Genomic DNA, 18402 nt, shown 5'->3' on the forward strand with positions numbered 1-18402 from the left:
ACCATTCCTACGATATTGTTGACCTTTTATGACAACCTGCGCGCACATGGTGTGCTTTGAGTTAGTTTAGCTTCCCCTCAATATTCCCTGTAATTTTCACCTTGATACCCTTCATACCCTTGGTCTTAGTAGTAGTAGTAGTAGTAGTAGTAGTAATAGTAGTGGCAGTAACAGTGGTAACAATCGCTTTATGCATATACGCTAGCTCCCAATTTAAGCCTAATTCACTCAGGGGTACCACGGGAGGAAGGCCACCACTATCCCCTAAAAGCAGCTTCGGAACTGATTTAAACTTAGCTATGCTCTAAATTAAAGCCTTTAATATTGATGCTGCCTTTCGGGGATTTTCCCGAAAATCTCTCTGAGCGACAAGACGTTTGGGTGTAGAAGCATCAAAGCTTTAAATACGGCCCTGATTCCTCAGCTATTAGTTTAGGGACAAGAAATAATAATACAGGACTTGAAAATGTAAACAGATTCATCAGATATTGGATTAGAGACAAGAAAAGGGAAAAGTCTACCAGTGATGCGAAATAAGTAATTGGTACATACCTTACAACTTATCTGCCGTCAGGTTAACAAAATTTCGCACTTGCAATATCTTAAAAACGGCTAATGGCATTAAACAGGGACGTAATTTTGTCAAAATCCTGGGGAGAGGGTCAAAGTTATATCCAATTTTCCGAAATCAAGTGAAAATGACAGTGAAAACTGAAAAATGATGCACATATTACCATAAAAGCAGAGATATACTGAGGAAACTGACATGTTTCCCTGGATACTTGAATTATGCAGGCTTATCTTAGTTTTGACAAGATCTTTGCAGAAACTAAATTTCAGCGGGGGAGGACAAACTGACGTCGGAGGAGAGGGCAAACTAGGGTCTGAAAAGGGCCCCCTCCTGCCCCACAGAAAAGTTATGCCCCTGATATGAAGCTGAAAACTTCAGGGAATTATGAGGGGGTGAGGTCGTTCGATTATGACTTATAGAAAAGGGTAGAGCCAGACCAAAAGACACTTATTGCATCCAGCTTATCAAATTACCATATTATAAAATTCTGGAATCACAGATGGGCTAATGAAATAGAAATTTCAGAGTTTCATTTCCCTTTTTAAGAATCAAAAGTGATATGGGTCAGCCAGCCCCCGACCCGTGCCTTTTTTACTATCTCCCCGCCTCAAAACTCGCCAAGACATTCGATCAAAATTTTGAGACGGCCATTTCATTCAGAATAGTTGAAAGGTTAAAAATAACCGATTGGGCTGACATGGCCCCTGCAGCTCCTGTGTCAAGGCCGTAAATTGAGAAACTTCCAGATATCATTCTCTTGGCCAAGAAAATTATAGTTTTTTAGGACTGGAAAGGGGATACGACTTTATTGTCAGAAAACAAACCATTTCTCGGCAAGGGATAAAAATCATGTGGGGCTCTATTTTATATGGGGGGGGGATAAATTTGAAAAATTAGGAAAAATGTTTTCAACATGCGGTGAATTATGATAAAAATTCTGAAATTTTGGGGCTGGGAGAGGAGGACTGGTATCAGCCTTTCTCCACATCCTTCATTGGTTTCATCAGTGGATTAAACATTTATTTTAGATACTAGAATCAGAATGCTTCAGTTTTGGACAAAATAACAATAACAAAATATGGGAGAAGAACATTTTTAATTAAATTGCGTTGTGCATGCTATGAAAAGCAGATAAATGCATGTTCTTATGAACCTATTATGTTTTTTTTTCATAAGATCAAAACTTATACCTCTTTTAAGAACATTGGGATGTTGCTCCAACCAGTGGGCGATTAAATTCACCCGATTGGTGTACTATTCTCTCAACAAGTTTCTAGCCCCTCAGAGCATGTGCAAGCCATACAGCTGATTTTATTGTCTAGTTTTGTATTCTCCGAGTAAATTTGAAAAGAAGCAGATGCATTTCGTAATTCAATGCGGAAAGCTAGGAGTATAGTGAAATGGTATTGAAAGATATTGGATAAAACAGAAAAACTTACCCAAATTCAGCCTAGGTGTTACTGTGAGTTTCTACCATATTTGTTTGTGTTTAGGCTAAGTTCTTAAACAGGTTCATCCTAATTATTTCCTATAGTAGCGGTTCTGGGCCTCATAATCAAGGAGGGAGGGGGGTAAGGTATAGCCTACCATGAAATGATAGGAATTTAATGTCAGAAGAAGGCTCGATGCCTTTTTTATGTTCTTTACGAATATAATAATCGCTTCTACCGCAAATTCAAATTTAAGCACTATTCATAAAGAGCATAAGAGCATAAAAAAGGCATCAAGCGGTATGTTTACTTTATTGGTAAGTCAGTTATATCAACTGTTATGATTTTACTCAAGATATATCCCTAATAATATTTTGGCCCCTGTCTGCTAATTAAATATCATTATTACATCACAGGTTCTTTGTTAACTGGAGGTTCAAAAAGTGGGTAACAATGGAAGCAGACATAATAATCTGATTAGCATAATAGAATGCTATTTAACAATATAATAATCACGTTTCTCACTATGCACCCCATTCCCCCCTGATGGTAATAGATCATTACAATCCCAAATTATATTTTTCGTAATTGTTAATTATCTCTCCATGCACATGTCTTCTTGGCTAAAACCGGTCTGCTGCATTTTTGACCTGAGAAAACCACTGTCTATTTATGTTCTTTCTTTGGAAAAGTTGGATAAAATAGCCTATTATTTAAAAATGTATATTACAATGGGAGGAAACCTGATAATTGCATTCTAGTGTTGCTTCAGCTTATCCTTCTTATTCTACTCCTGTTATTGGGCCTTTTTTCTAGGACCACTATAAAAATAGTCGTCCTAGAAACTTTGCAGGGTGCTCATTGACTGGAAACTGAAAGTTCTAATGCCCTTAATTCAAAAGTGATTGGAGGCCAACCAGCCCCCATTCCTTACCCATACTTTCAACCCCCCCTAGGTACCCTTAAAGACATTCGGTCAAATTTTTGAGATAGTCATTTTGTTAAAAATTGTGATGAGGTTGAATGGATATACCTCTGAAAGACATGACCATCCACAGGCCCTGGGGCAAGGAGATTGTAAACAATGTAAACTGGTAATTGTTTAAATATGTTTTATAATGGAAAAGGGGGCTTGTGCAATGGTTCAGAAACGGCTAAGGGTCTTAGTTGAAGCTTTCAGGGAATGTTGAGGGGGATGTTGAACTAAATCAAAAGATATTATGGGATTCAGGCTGTCAGAAGGGCTTATCTGCAATATCTCAGTGATAGCTATGGGTGCTCAGTTGAAAGTTACAGATAATATTGAGGGGAATATTGAACTAGATCAAAAGACACAATGGTACTTTCAGGTTGTCAATAGGCCATATTTGCGATATCTTAGCAGCAGCTAAGGGTTTCAAGGTGAAAATAAGGTATATAATGTTGAAGAGAATACTATTCTAGATCAAAACGCACGTAGGTCCAGGTTTTCAAAATGGCATATCTGTAATATCTGAGGAATTGTAAGGGTATTAAGCTGAAATTTTCAGGGATGGTGAGGAGGATGCTCAACTAGCTCAAAAGAGGCTACGTGCAATCAGGACGGCAGAAGAGTATATCTGAAATATCTCAAGAACGGATAAGGGCTCTAAGTTCAGACTTCTAGGGAATGTTCAGGGGTATGTTGAACTCAATCAAAATGAATTATGTCCATCTAGGTTGTCAAAATGGGATCTTGTGCTTATGTATTATACGAGAAACACTCGAGAAGTTGGATCACGAAGATCATATAGAACAATAACTGGTTAGTTTGCAATGCATAGTGATAGAATATTGTCCCACCATGGATGTTCAAGTTAAGATTTGGATTTGCCAAGTACCAAAGAACAGGCAATTATATTTTTCCTGGATAAGGGGTTGTTGCCCAAAACAGTGCGTCAATGGACACACCATTACTTTGCACTCTTACGAGAAGCAACATCTTTGGAAGTGTAACCTTCATTAGCATTAACCGAACTTCACTTTTCCGGTGTCTCTCGTATAATACATAAGTACCGACATCTTTTCCACACCACCCCAATCATACGCTCACTGTCAAAATAGTGTTGACAGTGATTAGTGACAAGGACAATTATGTCCTTGGCCGTTCTCAAGGAACGGCCAAGGACATAATCAAAATACATTGTGTAGGCTACACCCAGGTTGCCAAAGTGGCAAATCTGTAATATTTAAGGAACAGTAGGGGTATGAAGTTGAAACTTTCAGGGTTTGTTGAAGGTAATGTTGAACTAAATCAAGACACAATGTGCATTCATGCTGTCAAAAGATTGTATCTGAAACATCTCAGTTTTGCCTAGAGAACTGACTGGTGATAAGGAAACATGTTAAGAAAAGAATTTGTACTTCATAATATGCAAAATAGTCATAGTTAGCTCATTTTTGAAGCAACCTCGCTATACTTTACCCTCAGCCTTTCCTAATGTGAAAATATATGGCCCAAATTATGTAGGCCTATTTAATATCTTAAGAAAACAATTTTTACTTTATAATATACATAATAACCATAGTTAACACATCTTTCATGCAGCCGCGCTATACGTCTCCCCTCCCCCTGAGGTGCAAATATATAGCCCAAATTATATATTCCCTGTCTATTCTCCCAATGTGTCTCAGTTGTTTCAACCGGTGTTCCTGTAAATTGAGTCAACTGTGACGAAACAAAAACTGGAGAAACAAGTTACGGGTGGTAGAATGCATCGAAAATACATACTTTACACAAAAAACAACATTTTCTCTTAAGAACAGAAATTACACATTTCTCACCGAGTATGGTATCGTTAAATTTCAGTTTAGCATTATAGTTCTTTACAGAAAAACTCAAGCAAGCTCAGTTTTCAGCAAAGTGCTAGTTTTAGAATTCTCTATATATTGGGAAATGTCACGAGGTACAGAGCTCTGAACATGGCGCCTCCTCCAAGCCCGCGCTCCGACGCATAGATCGTACTACAACACTATAGGCGGGAACGCAATTTTGTTTTGTTGCATACGCAGCTTAGATACCAATATTGGTTATCTAAGCTGTGCTGCTAGTTTCCTGTCTCCAGCCGCTAGCATCGCTACCGCGCACTGTGTCCCAAAAATAAATCGAGTTTTCATAACTGTATTTCATAACCCTTTTTTTCTCAAAATCATCCGATCAAAACTAAGAGAAAGCCATTGAGCCAAAAAAAAAAAAAAAAAAAAAAAAAAAAAAAAAAAAAAAAAAAAAAAAAAAAAATGCAAATTTCATTTTAATTATTCATGTGCGGAGAGCCAAAATCAAAATATGCATGAATTCAAAAACGTTCAGAAATTAAATAAGAAAAAATAAGCTTTTTTTAACGGAAAGTAAGGAGTGACATTAAACCTTAAAACGAACAGAAATTACTCCGTAGGCTATATGAACGGGGCTGTTCCCTCCTCAACGCTCCGCTCTTTACGCTAAATTTTTTTGCTGTTTTAAAAAGTAGAGTCGAGAGAAAGAGTCAAACTTTAGCGTAAGGAGCGGGGTGTTGAGGAGGGAATAGCCCCTTTCATATACGGAGTAATTTCTATTTGTTTTAAGGTTTAATGTCACTCCTTATTTTCAGTTAAAACAGCTTGTTCTCTTGTTTAATTTTCAAAAAGTTCGTGGTAACGAACTGTTTGAAAATTGGTAACGTGGTAACGGTTTTGATATTAAAAGCTGCATCAAAGGAATCGCATTTTAATGTTGATTTTAAATATATAAATTTAATCAAGTTTAGTCTTACCCATCAAAAGTTACGAGCCTGAGACAATTTGCCTTATTTTAAAAAATAGGGGGAAACAACCCCCTAAAAGTCATAGAATCTTAACGAAAATCACACCACCAGATTCAACGTATCAGATAACCTAATTGTAGAAGTTTCAAGTTCCTATCTACAAAAATGTGGAATTTCGTATTTTTTGCCAGAAGACAAAGACGGGTGAGTGTTTATTTATTTATTTTTTTTTCAGGGGTCATCGTATCGACCAAGTGGTCCTAGAATGTTGCAAGAGGGCTCATTATAACGGAAATGAAAAGTTCTAGTGCCCTTTTTAAGTGACCAAAAAATTGGAGGGCACCTAGGCCCCTCCCACGCTCATTTTCCCCCAAAGTCAACGGATCAAAATTTTGAGATAGCCATTTTGTTCCGCATAGTCGAAAACCATAATAACTATGTCTTTGGGGATGACTTACCCCCCCCCCCCCCCACACAGTCCCTGGGGGAGGGTCTGCAAGTTACAAACTTCGGCCAGTGTTTACATATAATAATGGTTACTGGGAAGTGTAGAGCGTTTTCAGGGGATTTTTTTGGTTTTGGGGGTGGGGTTGAGGGGAGGGAGCTATGTGGGAGGATCTTTCCTTGGAGAAATATGTAATGGGGGAACAGAAATTCAATGAAAAGGACGCAGGATTTTCTAAAATTACTATAAAAAAACAATGAAAAAATAAACATGGAAAAGTTTTTTCAATTGAAAGTAAGGAGTAGCATTGAAACTTAAAATGAACAGAGATTATTACGCATATGAAGGGTTCTAAAAATACTTTAGCATAAAGAGCGAGGTATTTAGGAGGAAATAAATACCTCGCTCTTTATGCTATAGTATCTTTAGTAATTTCAACTATTTATTCTACGGCCTTTCGGATTCAGGGGTCATTCTTAAATAATTGGGACAAAACTCACGATTTAGTGTAAAGAGCGAGGTATTAACGAGGGTACAAACCCTCTCATATACATAATAAAAATTTAAGAATATAAAAGTTTGTTACGTAAGCTAGTTCTTAAGTTATGTATATTTTTTACTAATAAAAACATTCTTTAAAAATAAAAATTTATAGTTGCCTTTTTATGTAACCGAAAAATTGCAGGGCAACTAGGCTTTCCCCACCCCTTATTTCTCAAAATCGTCTGATCAAAACTAAGAGAAAGCCATTTAGCCAAAAAAGAATTAATATGCAAATTTTAACTGAAAGTAAGGAGCGACATTAAAACTTAAAACGAACAGAAACTAGATCTACGTTGCATGGGCAACGTGAGGTGTTGCGGCAACCTTTGCTCGGCTTCTCCGAGTAAAGTGTTGCGAGAGCAACACTTTGGTTTTGTTTTCCTCGCTGCGACTAAACGCTGAAGTTGTTAATCTGTAAGGATGCTAAAATACATACTAGGTACACCAACTCGCAAAAGTTGCAAACTCCTCATTGCTAAAGATGATTGTAGCCTTACAGCCGATTATTACTTACAAGTCCCCTACATGTCTTACCACTGGAACCAAATTGGTCTTACCATCAAATACAACGGAAACAAAAAATAGGTACACCAACTAGTAAGAGTTGCGAACCCCTCATTGCCGAGTATGATTATGAGCTAACAGCCGACTGTTGCTTACAACTCCCCTATATGTCTCACAATTGGTATCGGCCTATTTTTGGTTTCAGTGTGTACCTTACTGCTGAAGTTGTCAACCCCTTTAAACTTTCAAACTGGTATATCTCATGAAGGAATTTTTCTACAAAAAAATGGATGACATATACTTTGATCAGCTCATCAAGAGCTATCGACTGACGTCGAAAAAAAAAAATCTATCTGTCTTAGTTCAAAAGTTGACTTTTTTGCCGTAGGCCAAGTTTCTAACGTCATCACTTAGAAAGGAGCAAAGGATAAACTCTAATTTCTTTAGCAATGAGAGAACTTTTAAAGTTTAAGAGGCACATCTGATACCATTTCTCTACTGCAATCCCAAGTGCGAAAAACCGAATGATAAACTCAGCTGAAATCACGAACAGAAATGGGTAGAAACAATAGATGGCAGCACTTTCGGACCCGTGGGAAAATGCCGCTTTTTTGCTTCTCTAAATTTTTCTATTTATCACTCAAAGAAGATATATTGGCTGTGGGGCAGGGTAACTGTCGCATATATTTAACACTTATAGATTTTAGTCTATCTTCAATTTGAAACTGGTGCCTGCCTGCTTGCCTGCTAGAACGGAGCTTTCCACTCGAAAGCAGAAACATGGTTTGATGAAACGAAAGCTTGGCTGCATAACTTCAGATAGTCCTCTCTGACATAGGCTATACAACTCCTCTTCACTTCACACACTGTAGGCTCTGGCTCAAGGACAAGCAAAAACCATCCTTTTTGGCCCCAGGCAAGAGTTCTACGAAGCTTTCCAAAATGCAAAGTCATATTCATCAATCCGGCCTAAGGTCCACACTTTCCGTAAAAACCGTAGAGGTTAGACCCTTACCACTTTCTAGGAATAAGCTGAAATCGGGGTGCTAGGAACAAAAAAAAAAAAAAAAAAAAACACGACAAAACCGAAGTGTTGCTCTCGCAACACAATTACTCCATATATGAAATGGGTTGTCTCCTCCGCAATCCCTTGCTCTTTACGCTAAAGTTTGACAATTTGCCACAATTCTGCTTTTTAAAACAATTAAAAACTTTAGCGTAAAGAGCAAGGGATTGCGGAAGGGACAACCCATTTCATACACGGAGTAATTTCTGTTCGTTTTAAGTTTTAATGTTGTTCCTTACTTTCAGTTAAAAAAACTAGTTTTTTATGTAATATACTATAAACATAAATTGTCTATTTGTGCCGCTGTTTTCAAATTTGAACCAAGTTGGATCTTCAGTTGTAGGATACATACAAACGCGTAGCATAGCCGATTTCAACTGCTACTCCTCCTGTATCTCATTGCAAACCAAAATTTGTATCCAATATACCGAGGTACCTATCTCCTGATTCTTTGCCTTCGGCCAGGGATGATATGTGTGGTTGGGGGCAAATCATCCAACACTTCCCGTGTTTTCCTACAGATTTCTCCAGGTCCTCAGTTGGAGCTGGGTCGACTCTGAGCTTACAGAGTCAATCCAAATAATCAGTGACGCTAGGACCAGTGTTACAAACACGGTGCAATTGTACAGGTTTTGGTACAAATTAAGTGGTACTGCTACAAAGTGGTACATTTTATTGTACAATCCAATATTTCAGGTATATTAGGCTGTATTCGACAGGTCGGGGGGGATCAAACTCCCTAACACTCCCCCTGAACTGACCTACTATGACAAAACAAAGAAGAAAATCTTGGAAATAGCAAACGGGTCCATTCAAGACCGAATCCAGGAGGAGTGTAAGGGGGTTTTACGGGCTGGTCAAGCATTTTTGGGAGGGGGGTCAAACTCCCTAACACTCCCCCTGAAATGACCTACTATGACAAAACAAAGAAGAAAATCTTTGAAATAACAAACGGGTTCATTCAAGGCCGAATCCAGGAGGAATGTTAAGGGGTTTTACAGGTTGGTCAAGTATTTTGGGAGGGTTCAAACTCCCTAACACTCCTCCCTAGATTCGGCCTTGAATAGACCCGTTTGTCTTTCAATATTTCTTCTTTTTTGTCATAGTAGGTCAGTTGGGCATTAGATCTTTTATTAAAATACGATGCTAGTATGGCTCGTGTAAAATTATTGAAATGGAAACCATGTTGTTAAATTCATAAGAATTTTACAAAACTACGGTAAAAATATGTCAAATAGCGTGGGATGGTAACCATTTGAGACCGGGATGTTTTTTTGGTAATTTGAAGGAGAAGCCCTTTTACAAAACCACATCCTTCCTTTACCATTTTGTAACTTGTTATATCCTTAACGCCTGGTAGCCTGTGACTTCCTTGAGGGTATTAAACTGCTATTCCTAAAATGGGTCTTTCACTTCTTTTGTTTTCATCACATTTCATTTGGTTGAGAAAAAATTCAGTTTATCATTATGTAGAAAACAAATAAATTCTTTTTATCATTATTAGGATATGAATAATTTTAGTTAATATTTTAGCATTTATTTTTCTTCTATATGCGGAAAAGATTCAATTTTCCGTATGTGGACTAGAATTTTTTCTTTTTAACGAATGTTTTTGTTAGTAATAAATATACGTAACTTAGAAGTTAACTCACGGAATGAACTTCTATATTTGTGTATTTTATTACGTCTATGAGGGAGTTCACCCCCTCGTCAATGCCTCGCTCTTTACACTAGAGCTTGAATTTTGTCCCAATTCTATAAGAATGACCCCTGAATCACAAAGGCCGTAGAATAAATAGTTGGAATTACTAAATATACTTTAGCGTAAAGAGCAAAGTATTGTGAAGGAGAAGAACTCCCTTATATACGTAATATAGGTGTTAATGCTGCTCATTACTTCCAGTTGAAAAAAATTATTTATTTTCTCATTGTTTTTTTTTTCTTTTAAATAAAGCTAGAAAATCTGAAAATCTAGAAATTTTTATTTTTCTTCCATTTATTTTTCTTCTGCATACAGAAATTTTTTCTGTTCAATTTTTTTTCAGATTTTTCTTCTACAAACGCTAGCAATGAAACAAAATTTTTGATAAAAGCAGGATGTTGAAAGGGGATTTAGATGCCCTTTAACGTTTTTGCCAAATAAGAAAAGGAACCAGATAGCTAAATTTGTGACCGATTAGATCCCTTTTTCCTAAGCTCTACGACCATCCGCTATATATTATGAGGAAGAAAAAAGAGAGACATCGCTATGTTATAGATTAATGCTGTTGTGTGGACTATGATCAGGGTTGCCAATTGAACACATTTTATGTTAAAAGGACACATTCCCATGTGCCGGGACTACATGACATTAAAAGACATTCTAGAAATGTGGGACATAAAAGGGCAAAAAAGAGACATATTTTGTAAATTTATGGAATAAAACGAAACATTCCCCTACTCGATATATATATATATATATATATATATATATATATATATATATATATATATATATATATATATATATATATATATATATATATATATATATTGGTAAAAAAAAATTTCACTTTTCACAAGGGAGTGCTTTTTCACAGTTTTGTTTTTGGCTCCCAGGTTTTGCCAGAAATGTTATAAGTAGTCTAAAGGATTTTACCTAAAATAAGATTTACATGTTTTTGTTAGTTTCGTGTTTTCACACTTAAGTTATTTTGTATGAATTATTTACACGGATTCTTTTTCATTTTCTTTACATTTTCATTATGTGTTAACTGGTCGCTTTGAAGAGGTATTAAATAAAATAAACCAAGTTTTTGAACTGAAAGTAAGGAGCGACTTTAAAACTAAAAACGAACAGAAATTACTCCGTGTATTAAAGGGGCTGTCCCCTCCTCAACGTCCCGCTCTTTACGGTAAAGTTTGACTCTTTCTCTCAATTCTACTTTATAAAACAGTAAATAACTTTAACATAAAGAGCGGGACGTTGAGGAGGGAACAGCCCCTTTAATACACGGAGTAATTTCTGTTCGTTTTAAGTTTTAATGTCTTTCCATACTTTCAGTTAAAAAACTTGATTTTTTATTTAATTTCTGAACGTTTTAGAATTAATGTATGTTTGATTTTGGCTCTCCGCAAATGAATAATTAAAACAAAATTTGCGTATTAATTTTTTTCTTTTGCTAAATGGCTTTCTCTTAGTTTTGATCAGGCGATTTTGAGAAAAAGGGTGGGGAGGAGGCCTATTTGCCCTCCAATTTTTCGGTTACTTGAAAAGGCAACTAGAATTTTTAATCTTTAACGAACGTTTCTATTAGTAAAAAATATAAGTAACTTACAAATTAACTTACGTAACGAATTTCTATATTCGCATATTTTTATTATGTATATGAGGGGATTTGCCCCCTCGTTAATACCTCACTCTTTACACTAAAGCTTTAATTTTGTCCCAATTCTTTAAGATTGACCCCTGAATCACACAGGCTGAAGAATAAATAGTTGAAATTACTAAAAAATACTTTAGCATAAAGAGTGAGGTATTTAGGAAGAGATGAACCCCCATATGCGTAATAATCTCTGTTCGTTTTAATTTTTAATGCTGGTCTTTACTTTCGAATTTAAGTCGAAAAAACTTTTTCATATTTAGTTTTTCATTGTTTTTTAAAAATAGTGCTAGAAAATCCTGCGCCCCCTTAATGGAATTTCTCTTCTCCCATGACAAATTCCTCCAAGGGAAGATACTCCTACATAACCCCCTTCGCTAAACCCCCCTCCCCAACTAAAAAATCCCCTTGAAAAGGTCTGTACACTTCCAAATAACCATTACTGTATGTAAACACTGGTCAAAGTTTGTAACTTTCAGCCCCTCCCCCGAGGATTGTGGGGGAGTAAGGAAGCCCCAAAGACATAGTTATTATGTTTTTCGACTATGCTGAACAAAATGGCTATCTCAAAATTTTGATGCGTTGACTTTGGGGAAAAAATGAGCGTGGGAGGGGGCCTAGGTGCCCTCCAATTTTTCGGTCACTTAAAAAGGGCACTAGAACTTTTAATTTCCTTTAGAATGAGCCCTCCCGAGACATTCTATGACCACTTGATCGATACGATCACCCCCGGGAAAAAAAAACAACAAAAAACAAATAAACACGCACCCGTGATCGGTCTTCTGGCTAAAAATACAAGTTCCACATTTTTGTAGATAGGATTTTGAAACTTCTACAGTAGGGTTCTCTGATACGCTGAATGCGATGGTGTGATTTTCGTTAAGATCCTATAACTTTTAAGGGGTGTTTTCACCTATTCTCTAAAACAAGGCAAATTTTCTCAGGCTTTTAACTTTTGATGAGTAAGGCTAAATTTAATGAAACTTATATATTTAAAATCAGCATAAAAATCTGATTCTTTTTGGTGCATCTATTAGTATAAACAATCCGTTTTTAGATTTTCGTTTACTATTGAGCCGGGTCGCTCCTTACTACAGTTCATTACCACGAACTGTTTGATAGAAAGCGTTTTTTCGTCAATAATACAACTGGTAAATAAATAAAGTCTAGTTTTGACATTTCAAGATGTGTACATTTTAGCTAAGGATGATAAATTTGTGGATGCTCAGAGGACACATTCATGGACCGAAAAGTGGGTAATTCTGAGTGGGATATATCCATAGAATCTATGAATATAGCACAGTCTGGGTAATCTAAGAATAATCTATGGCATAGATTATCCTTGTGTAGGTTGGACATTTTCTGAAACGCTACATCTTATCACTTTTAATACTATTGCTTAAAATAATCAGACTGCGATAGACGCGTACATTTCTTTTCGGCGGATGATAATAATAAACAATCAAGGTAAACTTTTAGTTTTTGCTATCTTGGAAAGTAATTGAGCTAGGTGAATAAAGCTCTCAGGAATGCGTTAACTGTCTTGATGATATCCTGAGAAGGAGGCAAAAAAGAAGTGTTTTGAGTCTCATAACTTCGCTCCATCCGGATTTATAATGTTTAAAGATCGTCAAAATTATTTTTCTTTTTTTAGTTTTGGAAAATAAATCTTGATATGTCTATAAATTCCACTGAAATAGAATTACATTTCAAAAACTAAAAACAATGAACAAGATATTGAAAGTTCAAAATTAAGGTCAAATATTTTTAGTCAGAATTCAGATAAGTGATTTTCAAAAACTAAAACCGATGACAAAAAGATTGAAAGCTCCAGGATTCATTCCTGGAAGTTCCAAAGTTGGAACTTATTTAATTTCTAAATCAGATATCTTTGAGGGAAAAAAGGCGTATGGGAGGAGAGCTAGTTGCTCTCCAATCTTTTTGGTCACTTTCGAGCGGCATTAGAACTTTTGATTTCCATTCGAATGAGATCCCTCCTGATCTTCTAGGACCATTGGTTTTATACAATCATCTTTGGAAAAGGTGATCGTATAAAAATAAACCCGCATCTGCGATCTTTGTTTTGGCAAAAAAATAGATACTCCAGATTTTTGTAGACAAGAGCTTGAAACATCTACAGTAGTGTTCTCTGATATGTAGACTTTTTGGGAAAATTTCCCCAATTTTTGAAAGTCAGGCAATTTTTCTCGCAATTTTTGATTAGTAGCATTAAACTTAATGAATTCTATATATTTGAAATCAGCATAAAAGGGAAATTCTTTTGAGGTATCAATTATCATCATAATTCCGTTTCTTACAGTTGTGGTTACTATTGAGCGAAGTCGTTCCTTGCTTACAGCTTGTTACGACGTAAAGTTTTCATATCTTGAACTATTCAAAGTTTTGTAATCAGCGACCTTCAAATTTGCTTACAAAGGAGTCCATGGAAGAAAAAGGCTCGTGAACCCCTGATTTGTGAAAAGACAAATGACACTAACGTATACTGTTCCAGTATCGGAAGCAGTCCGTTAACTTCCTGGTTTTACTATTATCGGATTATACCTTCTTTTATAAGGGTTTAGCCGCCAGCATAACTCCAGGGAAAGTTCAGTACAAATTGTAGCGTTTATGTGAGAATCAATGTAATAGCTTAATCGCCTTCTAAATTACTTCGAGGAACTAGTGTGGGCTACTATCCTGCTAAAAGTGGCAAACAATCTGGAGGCTTGTGAAGGACTTTTTTGGAAGGAAGGGGGGACTTTAAAAAAGAAATAAAAGAAAAAGAAATTTTAATTAAGAAAAATATGCAGAATTTTTCTCCACAAGGTAGCCTAATGATAACCAGGGGCACAGCCAGAGAAAAAATTTGGAGGAGGGGGATTGAGATTGACTATTTCAGGGTGGGCAGAGACAACCTACCTGGGTTTAATATTTTTTTTTCTTTTGGTAAAATTCTAGTTAATTGACTTCTTGCTATCTCAGAAAGGGTTTAGGTTAGGAAAATTAAACTTTCAGGGATGAATCTACAGACTAGAGGTTGTTTTGTCAAAATTTCAAGAGGTATAGACCTGTCATGTAGGCAAATTTCAGGGCCCTCTAGAGGGAGAAGGAGTGGAGGTGGGTACTTTAAAATACCTTCTCGGGACATACTTTAGCCTGCAGATCCATCCCTGGAAGTTCCATTTTCCTAACCTAAACCCTTTCCGAGATAGCAAGAAGTCAATTAACTAGAATTTTACCTTTTTATTTTTTTTTTTTGCTCAACTAGTGTATTATGAGAACAATACGAAATATTGAAGAAACTTAAATTTTGCCTGTTATACAAATCTGCAGCAAATTGGAAAGGTTAATCACTTTTAAATCGAACTTAGAAGAAACGGTGAGGAGGGGGGGAGAAGCAATGGCTTTGATAAATGGTTTCACTCTAGTTCGTCACGTCTATATCCGATGTAATAAGACGAGATAAAAGGAATCGATAGTTTAACAGGTGTCTTCAGACAAGTAAATATCATTATTATCATCATCCGTATTACTATTAGATTGAAACATATTTAGGATATTATTAGAATGAATAAGAGAGATAAATATAATTGAAACTTATAAACATTATGTTCTTATGAGCCTAATAATTCATCAGCTGCTTCAATGACTTCTGTAGTTAATGCTAACGTTACCATGGTTCGCAACCTGGAATGAACTCATAGTCTGTAATTCCTTCGGGTATTTTAAATTTTCAGTGAACCGCCTTCCAATCCCTTCTCGAAAAGCCAGTTTAAATCCAATTTCCTGTCTTTTATCAGGTTTCAATAAGAATGTACGGCGCTATGGTTTCTTTAAAATTCACTAGTAAATTAACGAGTCCATAGCACTAAATGATTAATATTAATGAAGGCTTAACTAAAAGTTGACTTTCATTTAAGCAACAAAAGAATGAAAACACGGGTATTCTGTATGTAGTCTGATTTAGTGTGGCTCTTGTAAGTAAAATTAGGTTTTTCGTTGATTAAGAATTATTTCTGTTTGTTTTTAGCATCTTACGCAGACTTATAACAAGTATGAGAAGGGGGTTTGCCCTTTCCATATCCCAACTCTTTACGTTAAAGTTGTACTTTCATTTAACACTTCTTCGACAAGAATATTCATCCCTGGCAAAATTTCGCCCCTTCTAATAACTCTGGGAGGGGAGGGTTCAAAACTGTAAAAACAGGTTTTCAGTTCAAAATTTTATAATTTTTTTAAGGAGAAATTCTTTAAATTTTTTAAGGACGAACATGTTCATAGTTATGTCCCTATCTATCCTATCTCTATCCTGTTAAGCATCTTTGTCCTTTTTTGGACCCGAAGGTGATTGAAGGACAACCAGCCATCCTCCCGTGTCCTTTTAATATACACCCTTTTAAACTCTCTACCGAACTTTTTTTTGCTACCCACCCCTTTAACACCCCAAGGCTTCTGATCAAAACTTTGAGATCGCAATTTTGTTAAGATTAGTTAAAAGGTCAAAATGCCTATAATGATGGTATGAATCCTTGATCAGTTTGAAATTTACAGCTGTAGATCCGGAGACAAAAAGTAACTTAGTATAAAGTTGTTTCAAGCCCCCCCCCCTAAAAAACAAAACTGCCAAAAAACTTTCCGATCGGTTAGAAATTTGTATCCTCAATTCATTTTGACTAGGGTACCCCAATGCAGAAATAAACTATTGATCCTCCCATCCAAAAAAGTGGATCAGAAATAGGGCAAAAGGATTTCCCTTGGCCCGTTTTGTGTGGAATGAGTGGTTGTAGAAACATGGAGTAGCCTCATTTTGTGGTACTTTAAAATTCTAGTGACTTTTTTTTTCAAGGCAAAAATAATAGGAGGGTAACCAGATTCCCTTTCGTGCTCTTTTCTGCCTCCTCCCTGTAACTCCTACGATATCGGATCACAATTTTGAGAAAACCATTTAGTTCAAAAACATTGAAAGGGCTAATTCGTATGCCTTCAGGGTCAACGTCACCCCCTCACCCCTAGGGGTAAATGATTGGCTCTAAATCATGTAAATAGCCCACTTTTCACAAATTGGTTTTCGTAGAAAAGGTGCCAATGTTGTTCTTAATTGTGTGATCAGCTAGGACCTCTCGGGGATCGTTCGGTAGGCCAAGAGTTCTGAGTTTCCCAAGGGTATCATCTGGAAATGATGCTTGTAACTGTGGAAATCAAAAGACACTATGTTTACACTAGCTTTCAAATCATCTTCAGTGTTTCTGAAATGGCTTGGGCGATCGAATTGAAACTTTCAGAGGACGTTCGAGTGGAAGTTAAGGGGTTTTCGCATTTTGACGTGAGGTGGGGGCAGTGGTAGCTCGAAATACACTAGTGTTATCTGTACCAATGAAACATTGTGCAGGATATCGGGAGTAACTAGGCCAAGTGGCTTTAAATTTTTGTTGGACGAGGGAGAGGTGCTAAAGAGCCAGAAAATGGGCCAATTTTTTGGGTCTTTGATTGGAATAAAGTATACCTTGTTTTGTCCCAAGGATGGGGGACTGAGATGAAGCTTTCGGGAGAAGTTTTATTTTAGGAGGAGACGCTGGTAATCGGACTTATTTTCTCCAGTCCTCGCAAAGGTGTATGTACTGATTTTTTCGCTTTTTAATTCTTGTTGTTTGAAGGGGCTTTGATTAGTTGGTATATATATTATTGAAGTAAATAGAATATATTCTAAAAGTATCAAACCTCTCAATTTTTGTTTTTGTTTTTCTGTTGTTTTTTTTAGCTTAATACAGGAGCATATTTGTCTTAATTTTTCCAGTTTTATTTGGCAATTATGTCAAAAAATCAAATGGAACACTAATTAAAAGCATAAATGGAAAACATCAAATGTTGCTGAGATGGAAATACGAATGGAATACGAATTCCATTGAATCTGACATAACATGTCAAGCTTAAAATAGACTTCCAACTTAGTCTCGAAAACATCCCTCAACTTTAATGCAATGCTACATGATTTTCTTATGAATCTAAACAAACAATGTATGTTACCAGTATTCTCATGCTATAGATACTGTTCAGCCATGTAGATAATTTTAGAAAGGTCCTCAATGTTATATTATTATGAAAAGAGAAATCACCAATGCAACAGCACAAACACATAAAAAAAAAAAAAAAAAAAAAAAAAGACAGAAGGAGAAAAGGAAGACTGTTTTCCTAAATTAGTGATTAATATAGACCAGCACTTGAATGAGGCCTTAACCCTACTCATCCATACAATCACATAGGTCCAACAACGCTGCTTGAGATGACGGCGTATTCGTAAAGATTTATGTTGGTGAGGAAAGGGAGTGAGGAAAATTCGTAAAAAATGATGTTGGTAAGGAAAGAGAGTTAGCTAAAATCAGCGAATTATCGAAAAAATGCTACGAAATTATAAAAAAGAATTGTAAGAATCGCTGAATCAAACAGTTCGTGGTAACGAACTGTAGTAAGGAGCGACCCGGCTCAATAGTAACCAAAACTCTAAAAAATGGAATTTTGATACCAATAGCTACATCAAAAGAATCGCATTTTAATGCTGGTTTTAAATATATAAGTTTCATCAAGTTTAGTCTTACCTATCAAAAGTTACGAGCCTGAGAAAATTTGCGTTATTTTAGAAAATAGGGGGAAACGCCCCCTAAAAGTCATAGAATCTTAACGAAAATCATACCATCAGATTCAGCGTATCAGAGAACCCTACTG

At 36.2% G+C, this 18402-nt stretch overlaps 1 protein-coding gene across 1 annotated transcript in view; it reads left to right on the forward strand.

Annotated features, from left to right (window-relative positions):
* The first annotated feature begins 1898 nt into the window (after nucleotides 1-1898).
* LOC136039872 (polyamine-modulated factor 1-binding protein 1-like) overlaps nucleotides 1899-18402 on the forward strand; it is a 74533-nt gene continuing 58029 nt past the window's right edge. Inside the window, exon 1 of the mRNA XM_065723822.1 lies at nucleotides 1899-2033. The gene's annotated coding sequence lies outside the window, so the exon portion shown is untranslated. The remainder of the gene's footprint in view (nucleotides 2034-18402) is intronic.

Source organism: Artemia franciscana, chromosome 20 (genome assembly GCF_032884065.1).
Source record: "Artemia franciscana chromosome 20, ASM3288406v1, whole genome shotgun sequence".
Taxonomy (NCBI): domain Eukaryota; kingdom Metazoa; phylum Arthropoda; class Branchiopoda; order Anostraca; family Artemiidae; genus Artemia; species Artemia franciscana.